The sequence below is a fragment of the Cicer arietinum genome, chromosome 1 (assembly GCF_000331145.2).
Source record: "Cicer arietinum cultivar CDC Frontier isolate Library 1 chromosome 1, Cicar.CDCFrontier_v2.0, whole genome shotgun sequence".
Taxonomy (NCBI): Eukaryota; Viridiplantae; Streptophyta; class Magnoliopsida; order Fabales; family Fabaceae; genus Cicer; species Cicer arietinum.
The window spans coordinates 40,527,977-40,551,146 of NC_021160.2; the positions used below are offsets into that span (position 1 = coordinate 40,527,977).

The window sequence follows — 23,170 nt, forward strand, 5'->3', positions numbered from 1 at the left end:
AATAAACTGGGGGTCAAATAATATATAATAGTTTATGGCTAAAGAGCATAATAGTTATGAAAATTAATAGTGTAGATACTAGACAGTTTCTAATTTAATGAGGGGCTGAATTGGAAATACTGCAATTTGGGATATAACTAATAATAGTTATATATAGGGGTAATGGTCCCCAAGGCAAACACAACAAGACTATTCAGTTTCAAAACCCTAAAGGAGAAAACTCTCTAGTTCTCTCTATCCCCATCAAGAGAGCAAGGTCTTTAGGGTGTTTTGCTGAGGAAGATCACCCAACCCATTGGCTCTATCATCATCATCTCAGGATTTCATTAATGGCAATTCCCACAGGTACGCTTCCGCCTTTGGCTATTCATCATGTAATTGACATGGATTGTTGAGCACAACGTTATTAAGGTTTTTCCAACAAAGAGACCCTGCAAGTTGTCTTTTTGATACAACATGGGTTAAGAGAAAAAGGAAAACAATTGTCATTTGTACTTGCATTTACTTGATTTTGTCTTTTTTGTAAGTGGTAGAACAAAGATAATGTTCTTTTTCAAAAATGTGGGTCAACACATGTATATCAAAGTGTGAATTGACTTGCTCATATTGGTCTAAATGAAATTTAAAAACAATATTAGAACTGAAGATAGATCAATCAAAACCTTTATGACAAATTTCTTTATTTGATACCAAAATGATATTTCACTATCTTCCATTTAAGCTTGTTTGTGCAATATGAATGCATTATTATTGAAATGACTTAAACTACAAAATTAATCCTTGTCAGTTTTTGAATTGACTTACAATCATTTAAGATGATGCATCTTGCTTTAATATGAGAACAAAAATTATGTCATAACACCCATAAAACATTCTTCTACTTGAGAGAACGTTCTTTTTATGTAATTTTGAATGATATTTTGTTTTTTTGTGAATGAGATATTTAGATTAAAATCAAAAGCAACTTTCAATCTTTAAAACAATCAAAAGTATAAATTAGATCATAATTTGATTAGAATCTTAAAAATTTAATTTAAGATGTTTGATATCTTTAAAACATCAAATTAAGATTTTGCCTCAAACAATAACTATAATTTATGAAAGCTTTAAAATAAATCAGAATTATTATGGATTAGTTTGTGTTTCATGCATGTTTGAAAATAAACCATTTAAGTCTTTTAATAAAGATAAATTTGAATTTTTAATGGAAATTTATTTACAAATTAATTTTTTTCTTTAATTTTATTTATCATGTTTCAGCCGGTTCTATCGATGATAACAAAAAAAGGGGATTAAATAGGAAATAATCTACACGCATGGATTCTTTTGAGAAGAAATCAACTGAAAGAATAATCAATAAAATCTAAGTAAATGATTGTAAGCATTTCCCTAATTCTGTTCAATTAGCATAGAACAAATTAATCATAGGGCTTAATTGAAACCTATGGGTATATGAAGGGATTGAATAAAGAAATGGAAGATATAGTACTTTTGCAAGAAAACTAAAGGTTTAATTTTATCGTTTATTAAATTTTTGTTTGGTATCACATATTTTTTATACAAAATTCTATAAGAATTGTTATAAAGCACCTTTACTATAAAGTACCTCTAAATTTTTATCTTTTTAAAACAATCAAAATCTAACCGCGTCTTAGTACGTTTAAAAAAATATAAGGATTCGTTAAAAAGGAACTAATACATAATTTAAATTCTAAAAGACAATAATATATAGTATAGGTGTCAAGGGCAAGAGTAATTTTTGAATATATATATATATCCTCGAAATATAAACAATGAAAATACCCTAAAGCTATGAGGTCAGATCAACAACCGTCTAAGTATTCTCAACAAACCCCTATCGTACGGATTCTATTTCAAAAAATAATTCCTTACATGGTGTCTAAAAAATAATATAAAGAAATCTACAAAGTCAAATCAGTCAGCCATAATAAGTACAATAATCCAGAACCATCAAGTGAAAATAAATACTTTAGAGTCTAAAAGACACCACAACAACCCTATACACCCTATTTGATCATAAGAAAACACTATAGTAGCATTGACAACGCCCACACTTCGCACAAATCACCACAAACGTAACCTCTCGATATGATACCACTGTCTCTCCCTTTAACTCCTCTAGATCTATCTCCACTCTGGTTAGATCCACAACCAAAATCTTTGGTCTGGGTATCTCGTAACAACTACTATCCTCAATAGGCTCCGAATCCGCGGAGGTGAATCCAACTGTCCACTATGAAGATTGAAAAACACAAGAAAAGTATGTTTGAATTGTGTTTTTAAATTTAAAAACTTTTCTCTTAAAAATATTTATGGTTAGAAACTTAAGACAATTTTTAATAAAATAACGTTATCATAAAAATAAAGAGATAAGGGAGATATATCACAAAACTGATTTATTCTAGTTCACCACCAAAACGGTAGCAATGTCTAATCCTTTCTCACTGGAGAATTTAATCCACTAAATCAAACCGATTTAGGACATCTACTAGTCACCTGACTATTCTCCACTTCTGGTTTGGTGACAACCATCAACAATACACCTTATGAATCTAAATCTTCATCATTTGCATATTGCACCTCGTCATCTTTCCTTTGAGGATTCTTGTAATTTTTAAATTCATTTGCAAAATGACCATATTTTGACAATTAAAGCACTAAATTCCTTTCTTGTCAAGCATTTTTTTTTGCATTTCCTCCTTTCTTGCTTCCTTCTTTAGCACCTTATACACTAGTGTCCTCACTTGATCATTTTCCTTCGTAATTCTTCATTACCCCTTCTTGAACTTTCCTCCATTGTATGAGCTTGTAGAGCCTACTCAATCACTTTCACTGAGTTTCTCTGCATGATCCTCAATTCGTAGCCTCCAAGGAACCCCGGAGTTCTTCTAACTTCATTTTTGAGAGATTCTTTGATTCCTCTATAGCCACACAGTGTGATCAAAATTATAAGTTAAAGTTCTCAGAACTTTCTCTACCTTCATCACTCAGTTATCGCTTCTCCACATGACTTCATCTGATTTGTTAATGTAAGTAGTCTTGTAAGAAACTATGCAATGGTTTCTTGCTCAGTCGTATGCAATAACTCATATTGCGTTCGAAGACTTTGTAATTTCACCTTCTTCAACTTATCAGCACCTTCATATGCACTCTTGAGGATGTACCGTGCTTCTTTTGCAGTTTCAACATTTATGATCTTCTCAATAATGTCGGAGTTGACACATTGATAGGTAATGAACAAGCCCTTTCCATCCTTCTTCTTTTGTTCTTTATTCAAAGCCCTCTGTGCATTAGTGGCATTTGCTACCAATTCAGGAACACTATCATTAATGACTTCAAGTACATTTTGAAACTGGAAAATCACCTTCATTTGAGCACACCAATGCTCTTTCTATTGAAAATAGGAAAATTTGCTAGAAAATTACCATTTTTTCCATCTTCTTTTTGGCCAAGAATCGAATCCTGCTCTCATATCAATTTGTTGGAACAATTTACAAAGGAAATTGAAAACTTAAATTCAATACAAGACAAGAATAACGAGAATTAAAACTTTATTTATTTCTCTTACTAAATTTTCTTACATATACATTGTCTTTTATAGCTTTTAACAAACTCAATTTTGTTCTAATTAACTTGATTAACTAACTGTCAAGGCAATTTTAACTAACTAATTTGAACTACCTCATATTTCTCAACACCTTACTCGTGGGTACTTTGTTTTTCCATTTATTGTGATTGTAATTGATGATTTTCTTATATATTAAAATATTATTTATGTGAGTTAATTTATGTTGTAAGTGAACATAATTTGTGATTTTAAAACTTTTATTATGATTTTATATTATAAATTGAACAATTTAACTCAATTAAATTATATAAAAAATTCATTTTCTCTCTATTGATGTACTGGTACCTTAATTTTTTTTTTAATAAAATGTCTTGTTTCATACCTGTATGAGTATCTGATATCGCATCCGTAGAGAAAAATTAATAAGAGGAAGGGGAAATTTTGAATAATTAAAAATTATTAACATTTGTTAGCTGCTGAGTAGGTAGGATTTGGAGTGGACCTAGGCTCATTTTTTATTACTGTTATTGACATAAACCCTTTTCAATTCCTAAACAAATGTTTTTTGTTTTATTTTTATTTTTTTTGTGTGGTGAAATAAAAAGGAAAATCCTGCAAATGTAAAATGTTGTGATTTTTTTGTTTTCGTTTTTTTGTTTTCGTTTTTTGAGAAATATTTTTATAGCATTTTAAATATTAGTTTTTGGTTCTACCAAATAGTACTTTAGTAGTTTGTTTAGGAACATCGAATAAGTCATACGCAAGAAATTCATAGTTTAATCCTTAGTAAGGTTAGGAAGGTTCAGAAAAAAATAAAAATAAATATATATATATATATATATAGAGAGAGAGAGATGGTTCAGTAGTGTGGATTCTTTGGTTGAAATTTTCATGTTTGTTCTTCGCTTGTATATGTGAATCATTTTAGCATTAATATCATTTTACCATTTCAATAATATTATTATTTAGATTTTATACAATATTATTTTTTTATCTTGTTTTTCAGTTATAATTTTTGCTAATTTTGTTTAGGTTAAATAACACATGTGGTCCTTTAACTTAATTTCATTTTAGTCTTTTATCTTTTTTTCTTCTTAATTTGGTCATTTATTTTAATTTTAAGTGACAATTTGATCTTTTATATTTTAAAATGTCAACAATGTCATCCTTTTTTTTTACAAATATTCAAAAAATTCATCAAAATTTTCAAATAAAACTCAAAAAATTAATTATATTCTTCAATATAATATAAATTTAATCAAATTCGTAACTCAAATATTCAAATAAACTTATATTTTTATTCTTTATTTGATGTTATTTGGGATGAAAATATGAGTTTATTTATAGATTTAAGTTATGTATTTGATGAAATTTGCATTATATTGAGGATGATAATTAATTTTATGGGCTTTGTTTGAAATTTTTGATGAATTTTTTGAATTTTTGCAAAAAAAAAAGGATAACATTGTTGACATTTTAAAATATAAAAGATCATATTGTCACTTAAAATTAAAATAAAGGACCAAATCAGGAAAAAAAGAAGATAAGTGACTAAAACTTTTTCCATTTAATTTACAAATTAATTTGTGTGTTATTTTGGTAGAGTTGATTGAAACAACAAGTTGCACAAAACGACATATGAACGTGTAAATTTGACTCGACCAAAACTATAAAAGATGTAATATGAAATTATTCATGAAAGTTGTTGTCGGGCTAAAGGAAGACACAACTTGATGGGATAATTACATAATTGTAATTTATTAAATTGTCTAGTAATTTTTATTGAATGAGTTGAAGCAACAAGTTGCACAAAGTAATCTTTGCTGTGTAGATTTGATTCAATGAGAGCTGTTATGGTCGGCCAAAAGGAATGTATAGGTTGGCCAAATAATTATATATTTGTGATGATAAATATGTGGTGATTATTTAGTTTTTCCATCTGGATAATGAGAATGTCAAAAGACACCTATTATGACATGACTCATTACCAATATTTGATTATTGCAATAAGAGTACCGTTTGCAATTAATTCATGCAATCAAAAGATTGTAGATTGATGGTGCCCTTGGGATCTTATTTTGGTATTTTAATTTAGAAATATCTATAAATAGTAATATCCTTATAATTAAGTTTTCAACGATCCTACTAATGTTGTCTGTGTAATTAAATTCTTCAATTATTTGACCAATTTTAATTTTCACCCTATGAAGGTAATATGTAACAATTATAAGGATTTATTGTTTAACAATAATAATTGTTACCGTTTGACCATTACAACAAAATACCAACAATTAATGTTCATGTTTAAAGAATTTATATTAATGTTGCAATAGATATTTTAAGAGTACATTAAAACTATTATAATTATGTATTTGTTACATTGACTTTTTTTTCTTCTATAATTTTATATTCTTAAAAGTTCTAACTTTCAGGTTGATGAAACATCAATATTCTTTTTGGATCTAGACCTTATATAAGAATGCATAAACTCTAATTCTCTCACAATTTAATATTTTTAAAGTGAGAATTAAGTATGGAACGTGAGTTTTCACTAAAACACATTGGTCATTTGATCATAAAGAAGATTTTATTTGAACAATTTACAAATTCAATTTACACAAAATAGAAATAGAATCAATCTGAAGAATTTACAAACTCAATCTACACAAAATAGGGACAAAATCAATCTAAAAAATTTATAAACTCAATCTAAACAAGATACAATTCATAATTAAACAATGACTAAGTTGAAGCTCAAATTTTCACTATAAATAGACACTCAAGGCTGAAGAAGAAAAGCATCGAAAAGCAGAAATGAGTAACTTAAGCTCAAAGTTCTCAATTCATCTTAGAGTTCAACGAGAGAAACACTTGTTCAAGTTATAAATATTTTCTGAGTGTTCTTTTCTTAGAGTGTGGAATTTATTATTATTATCAGCTTTGGTAGAAACAACTACTCAAGTTCCAATCTTTTGTATTCAAACCGATAGTGGTTTAATTCCTTCTTCAATCTGGGGTTGTCAGGTTGTTAGGAGAAGACTTGAATTGTAAGGTCAATGTGGTTAGTTCCTCAAAAGTCTAGGGTTGTTAGACTGTTTGGGAAGACTGGCTTAGAGGGTCGAGTGCTTTGTAATTCAAGGTATTTGAATTAGTAGATTAAAACCTTCAAAAACACGTGTCGATATTCCAATAAGGACGGAAATTACTTGTATATTAATTTTTTTGGGACTAAAAAATGTTAATTTTTTTTAATGATACTCAAAATGAAATTTTAAAATTTTACTGGGACTAAAAACTTATTTAATCCTATAAAAAATAACTTTTCAAGAGTTTATTTGTGTTAATGCAAATGGCTGCATTCTTTGTTCCACAATATTTGTTTTGTATTTTTATTTGACTGTAGCGTCGGTGAGGTCATCCGACAAAATTGATTCTTTCAAATGACGTGGCAACGTATATAAAATAGCGTCGGGTGTTGTATTTTTGTTGGTAGTGTCGACTTAGAGTGGGTATGATCGACGCTAATATATCGTCATATGGCATATGACCGACGCTATGTATTAGCTTCGTCCATTTTAGTCTAGACCCGACACTGACACTAATCGGACGCTAAATCAACGTTAGCGTCGACTTTTAGCTTATTAACATGGACTATTGTCTGACGCTAAAATTAGTTTTTTTAATAGTGATTTTAAAGACCAAGATCTATGAGACCACAAATATTTATGATTATCTGGTGAAGAGAAAGAGAAATCATATCAATCTTTTCGAAGAAAAAATTTCGAAAGCAACTTTGTGCTTCAATTTATTATATTTTACTTTATATTTATAATAGTAGTTAATATGCTAAAATTGATATTCTATTTCTTTTGTTTAAGTCATTTGTTAATATGAGTGAACTGGACAGATATGATAATTCCTTGTAGGACAGAGAAAATATTATTATTTATTATTATTATTATTATTATTATTATTATTATTATTATTATTATTTATTATTATTATTATTTATTATTATTATTATTTATTATTATTATTATTATTATTATTTATTTATTATTATTATTATTCAACTTTAAATTTTTTTTTACCCTTTTCTTTTGTTTGCTTTTTTTTTTTCCTTCATATTTTTTCATCAAAGGCCATTAGGAACTCAATTGGGGTGTCCATTTTGATCCCTGTAAAGGCCATTTTTTCATCAAAGGCCATTTTTTCACATTCTATTATTTTTATTATTATTATTACTATTACTATTATTATTATTATTATTATTATTATTATTATTATTATTATTATTATTATTACTATTATTATTATTATGTTTATGTTTAAATATGTTTTTGATTCCAGTAAATATAACAGTTTTTAATTTTAGTCACTGTAGTTTTTTTTTATTTGGATTTCATCCGTGTAACATCTGAAAAATAAATTTATTTTTGGTCCTTAATGTGAAGTAGACATTACAAAAACATTATTTGAGAAAGGGAAACATGGACAAAATGGTTAAATATGTTTTTGGTCCCAATAAATACAATTTTTAGTTTTAGTCCATTTCATCCTGCAATGTCGAAAAACTTTATTTTGGTCCTTAACATCAAATAGACGTTACAAAAACGTGAGCCGACAAATAGAAGAAAACGTGGACCAATCATAGCACTCTAATGGAAATATTAATTCAAATATTAGAATTATTTGTATACTTATTTTTATTTGTTATTTAAATATTATTTTAGTTAAATAAATAAGAATAATTATTTAAATTTGTTTAAAATATTTATTTTATTAGAAATAAGTATACAAATTTAAATAATTATTCTAAACAAATTTAACCTAAATAATATTTAAGTAACAAATAAAAATAATTTGTATACTTATTTTTAATAAAATAACTATACAGACTCCAATAAATTACAAATTTAACCAAAATAATATTTACATAAAAAAATAATTTATATACTTATTTCTAATAAAATAAGTATACAAACTCCAATGAGAATATAAATTTAATTAATGATTCTAAACAAATTTAAACTGAAACAATATTTAAATAACAAATAAAAAAAGTATATAAATTATTCTAATATTTAAATTAATGCAAAGTAAATTAATATTTTAAAAGTGGTGTACATTAATAATTAAAAATACAAGTGAAAAAAGAATTAAAATTATATTAAATATTAAATATTAAAAATAATATTCTAAAATCATATCTTATATAAGGCTTGTTTGGTATATAATTTTCCATATAGCAAGATCGTCTTTTGCTTTCTAGCTAATGGCTTTTCTCACATTTGCATCTCCCCAATTTACTTTAAAAAAAAAAGCTTTTTTGGAAAAAGATATTTATCTCGAGTAATACGGAACTCTAATTTCCCTCGTCCAACTCGATGCAAGGCATCATATAAAGTTGAAACAATTCCTCGTCGATCTTCAAAATTCCAACCTTCAATTTGGACCAATGATTATATTCAATCTCTAAGTAGTGAATATAAGGTAAGATTATTTAATACTTAATTATATTGTTTCATATTTATACATTTATAAAAGCTCCATACAATATTTACAAGTCTTTATAAATTATTGAAATTTTTTAAGAACTTTAGTTAATTAATTAAAGTTGAGATTTTATGGTAGTTAAATTAATGCAGGAAGAAATGTATAGAGAGCAATGCAAAGTGCTAAGTGAAGAAGTGAGGATGATGCTTTGCAAAGTGAAAAATGAGATTGATCAACTTGAGTTTATTGATGTATTGCAAAGGCTTGGTGTTGCTTACCATTTTAACAATGAAATAAGGAACATTTTGGACAACATTTACAACACACAAACATCCAAGTTGAAGAATAATTTATATGCCACATCTTTCGTTAAAATATATTTACAGGTTATTCACTCAAATTTAGACTTTTAGACATCAATACCACATTTGATTCCTTTAAAAATGAAACTATATTTTGAACGATGTGGACCACATAACTAACAACAAGAACAATTTTAAAATAAAATTGAACTTACGGAGTTAAATTTGAGATAGACCAAATATATATTTAAGACACGTTAATTTGTATATTAATTTATTATTTATGTGAATAATTTTTTGCAGATGTTTTCATTAGCTTTCAAGATGAAATGTGTAACTTCAAGAAAGAGCAACCTATTGATGTTGAAGGAATGTTATCAATGTATGAAGCCTCATTTCATTCCTTTGAAAATGAAACTATATTAGATGAATTAAGAGATGTGACATGAAAGTTTCTCAAATAATATTTGAAAATTGGAGGTAACCACATATCACTTCTAATAAGTCATGCTTTGGAGCTTCCACTACATTGGAGAATTCCTCGTTGGGAGGCTTGGTGGTTCATTAATATATGCGAAAGACAACAAAATATGAATCATGTTTTACTTCAATTTGCTAAATTGGATTTCAACATTGTTCAAAGCATGTACCAAGAAGAGCTAAAGTATACATCAAGGTAATAATGTTAATTGAGTGGTTCCTTGATAAATACAGTATCGGATCTAAATCAAGGAAGAAAATTAAGAACAATTTTTGAGTATACTTTTATAATTTTAAATTTTGTTTGATACAAAATAGAACACATAATATATTAAAATTTAACATTAGAGGATAACAATGAACAATTATGTTTGAATAAATGAAATAGAACAAAAGTAGATTAAATTAAACTAAGATTCAATAATTTTTGAGTCCTATAAATATACCATATTTAATTTTGTCCCTCTAAATTTTTTCTTTAAAGGATGGTTCTTCAAATGTTTCTATTAATAATTTTGATCCATATTTTTAAGTGAAATCATGTGTATTATTTGAATTTTTAAATTATTTTTCGTAGACATGTTTAAAACATATTAAGAAATTCCCCTACAAAAATTTATAATATTTTTAACAAAAAATGAATTAAACATGAATTTTAAGAGATAAAACCTAAAAAAAAAATCATATTTAATTCATCTTTTGTTAAAAAAATATAAATTTGTGCGTAAGAGATTTTTATAATATTCTAAACATACTAATATAATATCATTAAAAAATTTAGAAAATAAACCTAAATTGATTTAAAGGACCGAAACAAATTTGTGATTCTAATATGAATCGATTTTCAGCTTCCTTAAAATAAAGTTTAATGCCCTCTTCGTTTGATAGTTTTTAAAATCGGCGAATTTTTGTTTGGTTATGTAAATAAATGGTACTTAATTAGAAGACTTTGAAGATATAGTTACTTACAAGAAATCTGCTTTGGGTAGTTAGTTTTCAGTGAATTAGTTGTAACTACTTTCTTTGTTGATCCTAAATTGTAACCAACTAGTATATAAATCCAGCTAGCAATGCTGAGTAAATAAAAATAAGGCAAAGTTGCAGTTTTGCATAGTGCAGAAAACTGACAGCAAACGTGTAGAAACATTGTAATAATTTCATCTCATATTAGTGATAATTCGAAGTCGGATCTAGTCCCTCAAACGTAGGAGTTTAACTATGAACTGGATTAACAATTGTGTGTGTTCATTTTAGCATTGCAAGTTTAAATTTTGTTTCTGTTAAATTGCTGTAAAGCTGAAACCAAGAACATTCTTGGGTGAAAACTCACTAGTTTTTGTTTTACTGAAACCCATAACATTCTTGGGTGGAAAACTGATCAAGCTTCATTTTACTGAAACCAAGAACATTCTAGGGTGAGTGACTGATCAATCTTTGTTTCGTTTACTTTGATCTCAATTGAAATTAAACAACAACTGGTATCAAGATCACTGGCTATTCGATTCAAAGAAAAGATGACATCAACAAAGTATGTACTTGAAAAATTCGATGGGAAGAATGATTTTGGGTTATGGCGTCTCAAGATGAAAGTTTTTCCGGTTCATCAAAGTTTGGCATAAGCACTGGGAGGAGAGGTAGACATGGCATCCACACTTTCAAAAAAGGAGAAAAGGATATCATGAACAAGGCTCAAAGTGGTTTAATCTTGAGTCTTGGAGACAAGGTTCTGAGGGAAGTGTCAAAGGAGACCTCTGCAGCAAGTATTTGGCTCAAGTTCGAATCTTTATACATGACAAAATCATTAGTGAATCGTTTATACTTAAAACAAAAGATATATACATTCAAGATGCAATATGGGAGGTCAATTGAAGATCATATGGATGAGTTTAACAAGATTGTTTTAGATCTTGAAAATATTGATGTAAAATTGGATCATGAAGATCAGGCCCTACTATTGATAAATTCATTACCAAGCTTTCTTGAAAATCTGTGTGATACACTCCTTTATGGTAGAGATTCTTTGTACAACGAATAGTCTTAAATTTTGCAGTGAGGAGTTCACTAGTTATTGCACAACGAATGATGTGAACAAACATAGGAGTGTAAGACACACACCTCAGCAAAATGGCATAGCTGAAAGGATGAATAGAACCCTTCTTGAAAATGGTACAACTTGCTACTTGATAAATTTGGGGAGAAGCTGTCCATACAACTTGCTACTTGATAAATTTGAGTCCTTCAACTGCAATTGAACTCAAAACTTCTCAAGAAGTGTGGATTGGGCTTGCTGCTAACTACAACTACCTAAAAGTATTTGTGTGTGCTGTATACTATCATGTAATTGAAGGGAAGCTAGTTCTTAGAGCCAAGAAAGGGTACTTTGTTGGATATCCATGTGGTGTAAAAGGTTATAGGGTATGGTGTCCTGAAAATAGGAAATGTATCATTAACAGAAATGTTAAAATTCTTGAGACTGTCCTATATAAGTCCTTAACCGAGACTGCTAATGAAAGTTCACATCAAATTGAAGCTGAGAGGTTTGATCTTGAGATGGAGCAAGCTACAGAAAAGGAGAAACATTAACAACATACTGAAGTAGATATAGCTGATTCAACAGAACATGAATTATATGACTATAATCTCACCAGGGACAGAGAAAGAAAGACATCAAAACCCCTTCAAAGATATGGGTTTGCATACATGATCAGTTATGCATTACATGCTGCTGAAGAAATCATACAAGAAGATAATAAGAACTACAATGAAGCTATCATGTCTCAAGACATAGACAAATGGATTTTAGCTATGATTGAGGAGCTGAACTCACTGGAGAAGAACAACACTTGGGAACTCATACCTAAGCCTGCGAATTCCAAAATTGTAGGCAACAAGTGGATTTTCAAGAGGAAAGAGGGAATTCCATTAGTAGAACCACCCAGGTTCAAAGCTAGGCTAGTAGCAAAGGAATTCACTCAAAAGGAAGGGGTGGACTACAATGAAATATTTTCTCTAGTAGTCAAATGTGCATCTATAAGAATAATCCTAGCCATGGTAGCACATTTTGACATGGAATTGGAATAGATGGATGTTAAAACAACCTTTCTCCACGGTGATCTGAATGACACAATCTTAATGCAAGAACCATATGGCTTTAGGAATCAAGGTAATGAGGATTGAGTCTGCCTGCTAAAGAGATCTCTCTATGGGATAAAGCAATCACCAAGACAATGGTACTTAAGGTTTGATTTATTCATGCTTAGTCAAAGCTATGCTAGAAGTAATTTTGATAGTTGTGTGTATTACAAAAAAGTATCATCAACAACATACATTTACTTGTTGTTAGATGTGGATGATATGCTAATAACATCTAAAAGTATGAAATAAATAGAAAAATTGAAGAGCCAGCTGAAGAAAGAATTTGATATGAAGGACTTAGGGTCAACCAAGAGAATTCTAGGAATGGAAATCATCAGAATCAGAGAGCAAGAAAAACTGATAATTTCCCAAGAGAACTACATCGGGAAAGTCCTAAAAAGGTTCAATATGAGTGAATCAAAGGTTGCCAGCTCTCCACTTGCAGCTCACTTCAAACTTTCTTTAGCCATGTCACCAAACACAAACCAGAAAATGGAAGACATGAAGACAATACGATGTGCTAGTGCCACAGAGAGCATCATGTATGCTATGGTCTGCTTAAGGCTAGAGATTTCTTATGTTGTAAGTGTCGCAAGCAGATTTATGGAAAATCCGGGGATACGCCATTGGCAAGCTGTCAAATGGATTCTAAAATACCAAAAAAGAAATCAAAACATGTGTTTGGAATACAATAAAAGTTCATAACCATCATAACCAGTCCAAGGATTTGTAGACTTTGATTTTGTTGGGGATTTAGATGAAAGAAGATCTCTTACAAGATATGTGTTCACAATGTTCAACAACACTGTCAGTTGGAAAGCTAATCTTAAACACATAGTGACATTATCAACAACAGAAGAAAAATATGTTGCTCTTGCTGAAGTTGTGAAATAAGGAATTTGGCTGAAAGGATTGATCACTGAACTTGGAGTAAACAATAGTCTGTTTGGATAAATTGTGACAACCAAAGTTCCATTCATTTAAGTAAAAATCAAATGTATCATGAAAGAACCAAACATATAGACATCAGACTTCATTTCATCGGGGAGTCATTGAAAGGAGTGAGATAAAAGTGGCAATGGTGCACACAAGTGACAATCTAGCAGACATGTTTTCAAAACATGTCACACTTAACAAATTCAGACATTGTTTGAGTTTGCTTTAGATCAATTCCAAAAACTGAGATAGAAGACTATGAGGATCTGACTTGAAGAATCATAGGCTAAAGCTTCTCATTTGGTACCAAGGTAGAGATTTGTAAATAAGTGGTACTCAATTAGAAGACTTTGGAGATATAGTTACTTACAAGCAATCTGTTTTGAGCAGTTAGTTTTCAGTTAATTAGTTGTAACTACTTTTGTTTGTTGCTCCTAAACTGTAACCAACTAGTATATAGGCCTAGTTAGCAATGCTGAGTAAATAAGAATAAGGCAAAGTTGCAGTTTTGCACAGAGTGCAGAAAATTGACAACAAACGCGTAGAAACATTGTAATCATTTCATCTCATATTAGTGAAAATTCGAAGTCGGATCAAGTCCCTCAAATGTAGGAGTTAACTCTGAACTGGGTTAAAAATTGTGTGTTCATTTTAGCATGGCAAGTTTAAATTATGTTTATGTTAAATTATTGTAAAGCTGAAACCAAGAACATTCTTGGGTGAAAACTCATATGTATTCGTTTTACTGAAACCCAAAATATTTTTGGGTAGAAAACTGATCAATCTTCGTTTTACTGAAATCAAAAATATTCTTCGATGAGTGACTAACCAATCTCCGTTTTGTTTACTTTGATCTCACTATTAACCTTTTTAACATGTTCTATTAGTTGTTTTAATTCTTTGTTTTTTGTATTTTAGACATGTATGGAAAAATCTAGTATTAATATCTCCTTCCTTAATCCAATGTTGTCTATTTACTAATGCTTGATTTTTTTTTTGTCTTTTTAAAGATGGTGGAAGAGAACTGAACTTGGAGAAAAGTTGAGTTTTGGTAGGGATAGATTGGTTGAGAACTTTGTTTGGACTATGGGAACAAATTTCAAGCCATAGTTTGAATATTTCCGAAAAAGTGATAACAAAGGTTAATGCGTTTGTTACAACAATTGATGATGTTTATGATGTGTATAGTACCTTGGAAGAATTAGAGCTATTCACTCACACAATTGAGAGGCAATTACTATTCAATATCAATTAATTTCTCCCATTTCATTGAACTTTTTTCCTGTTAGTATAATTATCAATATTTTTTCTTACGATTCTAGATGGGATCTAAGTGCCATGAGTTCTCTCCCATACTACATGAAAATATGTTTTCATGCACTGTATAACTTTGTCAATGAAATTGATTTTGAAATCTTGAAAAAGACTGGATACTATATCACTCCATACCTGAAGAAAAGGGTTAGTAAATATTTGTCTCGTTACTTTTCATGGTTTTAAATTGCGGTCCGCAACTGCAATTGCGACTATAATAATATAGATTTTGAAGTCTATGCAACGAAATCACAACTATAATTTAAGTTGCATTAACCACAGTTTTTTGCATTTTCCCACGATATAAAGGTTTTCAGCGTAACCAAAATTGTGTGACCGTGACCTCAATTTAAAACTATATTATTTATCGCTCATTTGATATATGATGTATTTTTTTCTTAATAGTGAGCAGATTTATATAAATCATATTTGATTTAAGCACAATGGTATCATAATGAATATACTCCAACTCTTGGAGAATACTTAGAGAATGCATGGATATCCATAAGTCCACGTGTTATACTTACCGATGCTTACTTTGTAATTCCTCATTCATTCAAAATGGAAGAATTGGTTAGTTTAGATGAAGACTCCAACATAATTCATTTTTCAGCAATGATTTTACGCTTTTCCAATGATCTAGGATCATAAAAAGTAAGTTGTCATCTTAACTTTTATTCTTTACAAAAACCTTTATTAATCATGATTTTTTCTAAGTACAAATAACTACAATAAAAAAGCAAAGTACATGGAGTAAAGCAAAAATTGAACCTTTAATTTTCACTACTTATTTTGACTTTTGTTTTTTAAGCGTGAAATTGAGACAGGAGATATTCCAAAGTCAATTCAATGCTACATGAATGAAATTGGAGTCTCTGAAGTAGAGGCTTATGATTATATAAAGTCTATGATATGTACAATGTGGAAGAAGATTGATAAAGAAGCTCATTGTTCATCTTTCTCCCAGAGTTTCATAGATACTGCTATCAACCTTTCAAGAATGGCATTGTTTATGTATGAGTGATTGCGTTTCAGCAAGTGTACTGAATCGTTGCAAGTAATATTAAAACGGTAGTACCGAGTGTCGAACTCAAGGATTGCGTTTTACTATTGAATTATATTTGATTACTAGAATTGAACAAAAAGGTTCCCAAGTTGATTGAAATAATGTTTGAAATTAACAACAATAATAAAATTGATCTTTTATAATGAGAAAAATGTCAGGGATGAGTTTCACTTCGAATCCAACCTTGGTGTCTAATTTGATCCTAGTTACTGAATTCCTTTATTGAATTATTACCGAATTCTCTTTATTATTCTTGCCCTAATGTCTTAGTGACAGAACCTTTAATTCCAAAGTAACCCCTAATTCCTTAGTGGATTTAAGATTAGAATTAAGCATTACCGTATAGAAATTCTCTTGTAAATTATTGCTTTGCAACTAATTTAATTGGTTTCATGACCTGCATCTATCCCTAGACTACAAATTCATGAATTTCTCATCTCAAGCATTTGTAAAGTCCACTTCCGTTTCAAAATACAAATCGTAGAACATTTTAATGTTGATCAAGCAATAAAAAGCATTAAGCACAGAGATGAGAAAAATAATTCAATAAACTCATTCATATAACTAGAAATCAAATCAGAAAAATAAGGGTTTCATCTGGTCACAGGAATCCCTAATAAAAAAAATAACATAAAATAAAATAAAATCAAAAATTTTATTGCAGAGCAAAAAATTTCAATTAAGTAAATAAATTAAATTCAATAGTGAATTGGCAATCCCCGGCAACGGCGCCAAAAACTTGATTGCGTTTCAGCAAGTGTACTGAATCGTTGCAAGTAATAATAAAACGGTAGTACCGAGTGTCGAACTCAAGGATTGCGTTTTACTATTGAATTATATTTGATTACTAGAATTGAACAAAAAGGTTCCCAAGTTGATTGAAATAATGTTTGAAATTAACAACAATAATAAAATTGATCTTTTATAATGAGAAAAATGTCAGGGATGAGTTTCACTTCGAATCCAACCTTGGTGTCTAATTTGATCCTAGTTACTGAATTCCTTTATTGAATTATTACCGAATTCTCTTTATTATTCTTGCCCTAATGTCTTAGTGACAGAACCTTTAATTCCAAAGTAACCCCTAATTCCTTAGTGGATTTAAGATTAGAATTAAGCATTACCGTATAGAAATTCTCTTGTAAATTATTGCTTTGCAACTAATTTAATTGGTTTCATGACCTGCATCTATCCCTAGACTACAAATTCATGAATTTCTCATCTCAAGCATTTGTAAAGTCCACTTCCGTTTCAAAATACAAATCGTAGAACATTTTAATGTTGATCAAGCAATAAAAAGCATTAAGCACAGAGATGAGAAAAATAATTCAATAAACTCATTCATATAACTAGAAATCAAATCAGAAAAATAAGGGTTTCATCTGGTTACACTCATCCCTAACAAATAGGGTTTAGTTACTCATGACAGAGATACAAAAGATAAGGATTAAAGAAGAATTACAAGAATGATTCATGGATGATTCTTGATAAAACTGCTTCAATGGCGTTAGAAACGGCTGTCTTTGAGTTTCTATGCTAGGGCACAAGTCTCCCAAGTTCCCAAGAGTGAAAAAGATCATAAAACAGTAAAAATCTCTGTTTTTATGGTTGCTGGTGCGGGTATCGCGCCCCAGGCGCGCTTGGATGCGCTTGGGCGCGTTTCAGCAGTGGCGAATGCTGAGAAATGCGCTTGGTTTGCGCTTGGGCGCGCTCCAGCGCTCAGCATCTGCTATCTGGCGTATATTGCATTTGTCTCCTCTTTCGAGTCTGAATTTGGTTCCGGTGTCTTCATGAAAGTTGTAGCTATGGATCCTAGCTTTCATTTGCATTTGGTTTGACTCCAATTGGACATCTACAACACCAGATATGGCTGAAATACTCTACATGTGTCATGTTGATTTCTCACCAAAATTCAGCACTGCACCAAAACGCAACGCAATGTAAAATTATGAAAAATTCCTACTTAATCACTAAAATAAAACATAAAATATTTAATTTAACTCAAGGAACAAAAATCAACAAAAAATATCAAATAAATCCTTAATTTAACTAGTAGTTGAGGATAAATAAGACTAAAATAGTGGGAAAATATGCATATGATGAAGAGTCATCAATGAGCATGGAGATGGTCACAACATTCAAGATCTCGAGGTTCAGAATCGCATGACGTCATTAGCTTTGCAACCCATTCCTTTTATATGTAAACAAAATTCAGAGTTAAATAATGACATGTAATGTGTTTCTGAATTAATGAATGAATAAATATATGCCTAAAGAAAATAAGGAGGTTAATTTTATAAAGCAGTAAAAATAGGGGGACTAAAAGTGCAATTAAGCCTAAAATATATCTTGAGGCTTTTTATGTTTTATAAAAATAACATCCTTTATGTTTATCTCAGTTTCTTTTTAGATGATGTAAGTTTCTATTTTTTTTTTTCCGATTTAGCTCTTTAAGTTACTTTATGTTTGTATTGTTAGTCATTTGTCTTACTTTCAACAACAATGAGTGTAATTACAATCATTTAATCATTAGAAACACTATCAAATGTTTCAATATTATATCTCTCATCCTAATCCTTTAGAAAATAATAATCAAACCTTATACAAAGTCTACATATACAAAGTCTACATCATTTCTTGATTTTTTACATTTACACACATGTATAGCCTCTAAATCTTGGTACTAAATGTCTACCCACATAATTCATGTCATTAACTTCATTCACTTGTAAAGTAGCTTGAACAATATTTACTGTATTGTTTGGATTATATTTTAATTAATAGTAATTCTAGAAAAATAGTCAAATCAAAGAAAAAAATAAAAATCCACGTAGAGATATACTCCACAGTAGACTGAGCCAATGATGTATGTTTCTTCGATTTCCAAAATACAATACCACCAGTTATACTAAAAATATAATCATTAGTTGCTTTGGAGTCATCTGATAAAGTGTTCCAATCATTATCACTATATCCTTCAAGGACAGCCATAAATCTTTGATAATATAATATGAGACTCATGATCCTTTCAAGGTATCTCATGACTTTTCGAAAGCGTGCCAATAATCCATACTAGGTCTACTAGTAAACCTGCACAATAGTGCCACGATATAGGCAATGTCGGATCTATTATAGGCAGTGTCATACCTGAGGTTGTCAATGATGCTTTCACATATTCAGTTTGTCTAACACTTTCACCAGTGTTTTTGAAATGTTTCACACTTAGATCATTTGGTGTGCAAACTTGTTTCTTTAGGATCTTTTCAACATAGACAGACTGATCCAAAGAAATTCCCTTTTCTGACCTAGTAATCTTGATTCTTAGGATTACACTCGCTTATTTGAGGTCTTTGATATCAAATTTGTTATACAACAATAATTTCACAATATTTACAACATAAGAGGGCTAGCCGAGGAGAGAATTTTAATTCAGGAGGGCCTAGTCGAGTGAATTATCATAACAAGGAAAAACAAGTTGCAAAACCTTATAATCGACCACATAATAACAATGAGGGGCAGAGTAGCCCCGGGAACCCAAATTTCAGAAGACAATTGGGACAAGGGAATTAATATTTCCGATGTGGGGAAGAGGGACATTATGCTAATGTTTGTACCTCTAAGGGACTTACTTGCCACAATTGCCAGAAGCCAGGGCACTTTGCAAGGGATTGCACGACTCCTAAGGTGGAACCAGTGGTTAATGTAACTAGGGCTACTCGTCCTATTGCTAGAGGACACGTTTATTGCATGAGTGCCGAAGCTGAAAATCCATCTAGCAATCTGATTCAACGTGACTGTGAGATTGCAGGTAACACTCTAACTGCACTTTTTGATTCGGGGGCAACCCATTCCTTCATTGCTATGGATTGGGTGAATCGTTTGAAGTTATCTGTGTCTGCTTTGCCTTTTGATTTGGTTGTTTCCACACCTGCTAAGACTTTGATAATAAATTCTGCATGTTTACATTGTCAAATAACTATTCAGAATAGGGATTTCTTGGTTAATTTGATTTGTTTACCTCTACAATCACTCGAGGTCATTCTCGGTATGGATTGGATGTCGTATCATTATGTGATATTGGATTGTGCTCGCAAGCTGGTTCTTTTCCCCGAACCAGGAGTTGTTAAGTATCTAGCTGCTAACAAACTCGGAGTGTCGCTAAGAGAAGGAACTCATGAGTTTTTGTCTTTGGCTAATGTGGAGGCAAAGATAAATGTGAACATAGAGGATGTGATACTTGTCAATGAGAACCGGGACGTATTTCCAGCAGAAATTCCAGGATTGCCACCAATAAGAGAAGTGGAAATTTTCATTGATTTGCACCCAGGAACCAGACCTATTTCAGTTGCACCGTATCGAATTTCACAATTGGAATTAAATGAGCTCAAAGGCCAAATTGAAGATTGGTTGGAGAAGAAATTTATTAGGCCAAGTGTATCACCATGGGGAGCTCCGATGTTGCTAGTTAAGAAGAAGGACGGAAGCTCGCGCTTATGTGTGGACTATGGACATCTTAATAAGGCAACTATTAAGAATCGTTATCCTTTGCCACGCATCATCGATGATTTGATGGATCAGTTGAGAGGAGCCGCAATATTTTCGAAGATTGACTTGAAGTCGAGTTACCATCAGATTCGAGTAAGGGAAGGAGATATTCAGAAAACTGCTTTCAAAACTTATTATGGACATTATGAATATCTTGTTATGCCGTTTGGAGTTACCAATGCACCAACAATTTTTATGGACTACATGAACATAATCTTTTGTCCATTCCTAGATAAATTTGTGGTGGTGTTCATTGATGATATATTAATTTATTCAAGGACTAAGGAAGAACATGGAGAACATTTGCGCCAAGTTCTTGAAATTTTACGCGAGAAGCAATTGTATGCCAACCTATCAAAGTGTGAGTTTTGGCTAGAAGAAGTGAATTTCTTAGGACATGTAATAACCAAAGAAGGAATCGATGTAGATCCGGCTAAGATTGAGGCGGTTCTTGCTTGGAAACAACCTCAGACGGGCACTGACATACGAAGTTTCGTAGGATTGGCAGGGTACTACAAGAGGTTTATTGAAGGTTTTGCTAAGATTGTAGCTCCATTGACACAACTTACCAGAAAAGATCAACCGTTCGCATGGACGGAGAAGTGTGAGGAAAACTTTCAGTTACTAAAGAGAAAATTGACGACCTCACCAGTATTGGTATTACTGCAATCAGAAGAACTATATGAAGTTTACTGTGATGCATCTCACCAAGGTTTGGGATGTGTTCTAATGCAACACAAGAAAGCTGTAGCTTACGCCTGAAGGAAACTTAAGATTCATGAAAAGAACTATCCTACTCATGACTTGGAACTTGCTGCTGTAGTTTTTGCATTGAAGATCTGGAGGCACTATTTATATGGATGCACGTTCACAGTGTTTAGTGACCATAAAAGTTTGAAATATTTGTTTGATCAGAAGGAATTGAACATGCGTCAGAGACGATAAATGGAGACTCTCAAGGATTTTGATTTCACACTGTAGTACCACCCTAGGAAGGCCAATGTAGTGGCTAATGCGTTGAGTAGAAGAAGTGTATCGGTGTCTTCAATAGTGATGGCTAGACAACAAGAGTTGTGGGAAGCTTTTAGAGACCTACACTTGAACGTAGAGTTTGCACCAGGAATTTTGAAATTCGGAATGATTAAGATTTCGAGTGGACTACTTGAAGACATTGTGAATTCTCAAGACGACGTCTTAATTCAAGAGAAGAGGAACCTAATAGTGCAAGGGAAGACAACTGAGTTTAAGATTGGACCGGATAATATTTTGAGATGTAATGGAAGGATTTGTGTACCAGAAATTGCAGATATGAGGAAAACAATTTTAGAAGAGGCTCATAAGAGTAAATTGAGTATTCATCCTGGAGCAACAAAGATGTATCAGGATTTGAGGCAGAATTATTGGTGGCCAGGAATGAAGAGACATGTAGCGGAGTATGTATCAACTTGTTTAACTTGTCAGAAAGCGAAAATGGAACATCAACGACATGCTGGAATGTTGCAACCTTTAGATATACCTGAATGGAAGTGGGATAGCGTTTCCATGGATTTTATAAATGGATTGCCGAAAACAAAGAGAAATAATGATTCTATATGGGTGATAGTGGATCGATTGACTAAATCCGCACACTTTTTACCGGTAAAGACCACTTATAAGGTATAGACAAGCTAATTGAGATCTACATTGCTGAGATTGTGAGATTACATGGAGTACCATCAAGTATCGTATCAGACCATGACCCAAAGTTCACATCGCACTTTTGGGGAGCATTGCATGAAGTGTTGGGAACGAAACTAAGATTGAGTTCAGCTTACCATCCACAAACAGACGGACAGACTGAGAGGACAAATCAGTCCTTGGAAGATCTTTTGAGAGCATGTGTATTGGATGATAGAGGGAGTTGGGATGATGTACTTTCGTTGGTTGAGTTTACCTACAACAATAGTTTCCATGCAAGTATTGAAATGGCACCATATGAGGCTTTATATGGGCGCAAGTGTCAAACGTCTTTGTGTTGGTATAAGGACAGTGAGAGTATGATTGTAGGACCGAAGATGGTACAATAGACTACTGATAAGGTAAAGAAGATAAAGGAGAAAATGAGGACTTCACAAGATCATCAGAAGAGTTATGTGGACAAGCGTCGCAGACTTCTAGAATTCGAACAGGGTGATCATGTATTTCTAAGGGTCACGCCTACGACTGGAGTTGGTAGAGCCTTGAAATCGAAGAAATTGACTCTGAAATTCATTAGACCATATCAAGTTTCTGCACAAATTGGACCGGTTGCTTATCGGATTGAGTTGC

The 23,170-nt window shown here is 31.1% G+C and overlaps 1 pseudogene; it reads left to right on the top strand.

The window, feature by feature from the left end:
• Positions 1 to 6,645: 6,645 nt before the first annotated feature.
• On the top strand, positions 6,646 to 18,553 carry LOC101514514 (terpene synthase 10-like; annotated as a pseudogene).
• The last annotated feature ends 4,617 nt before the right edge of the window (positions 18,554 to 23,170 follow it).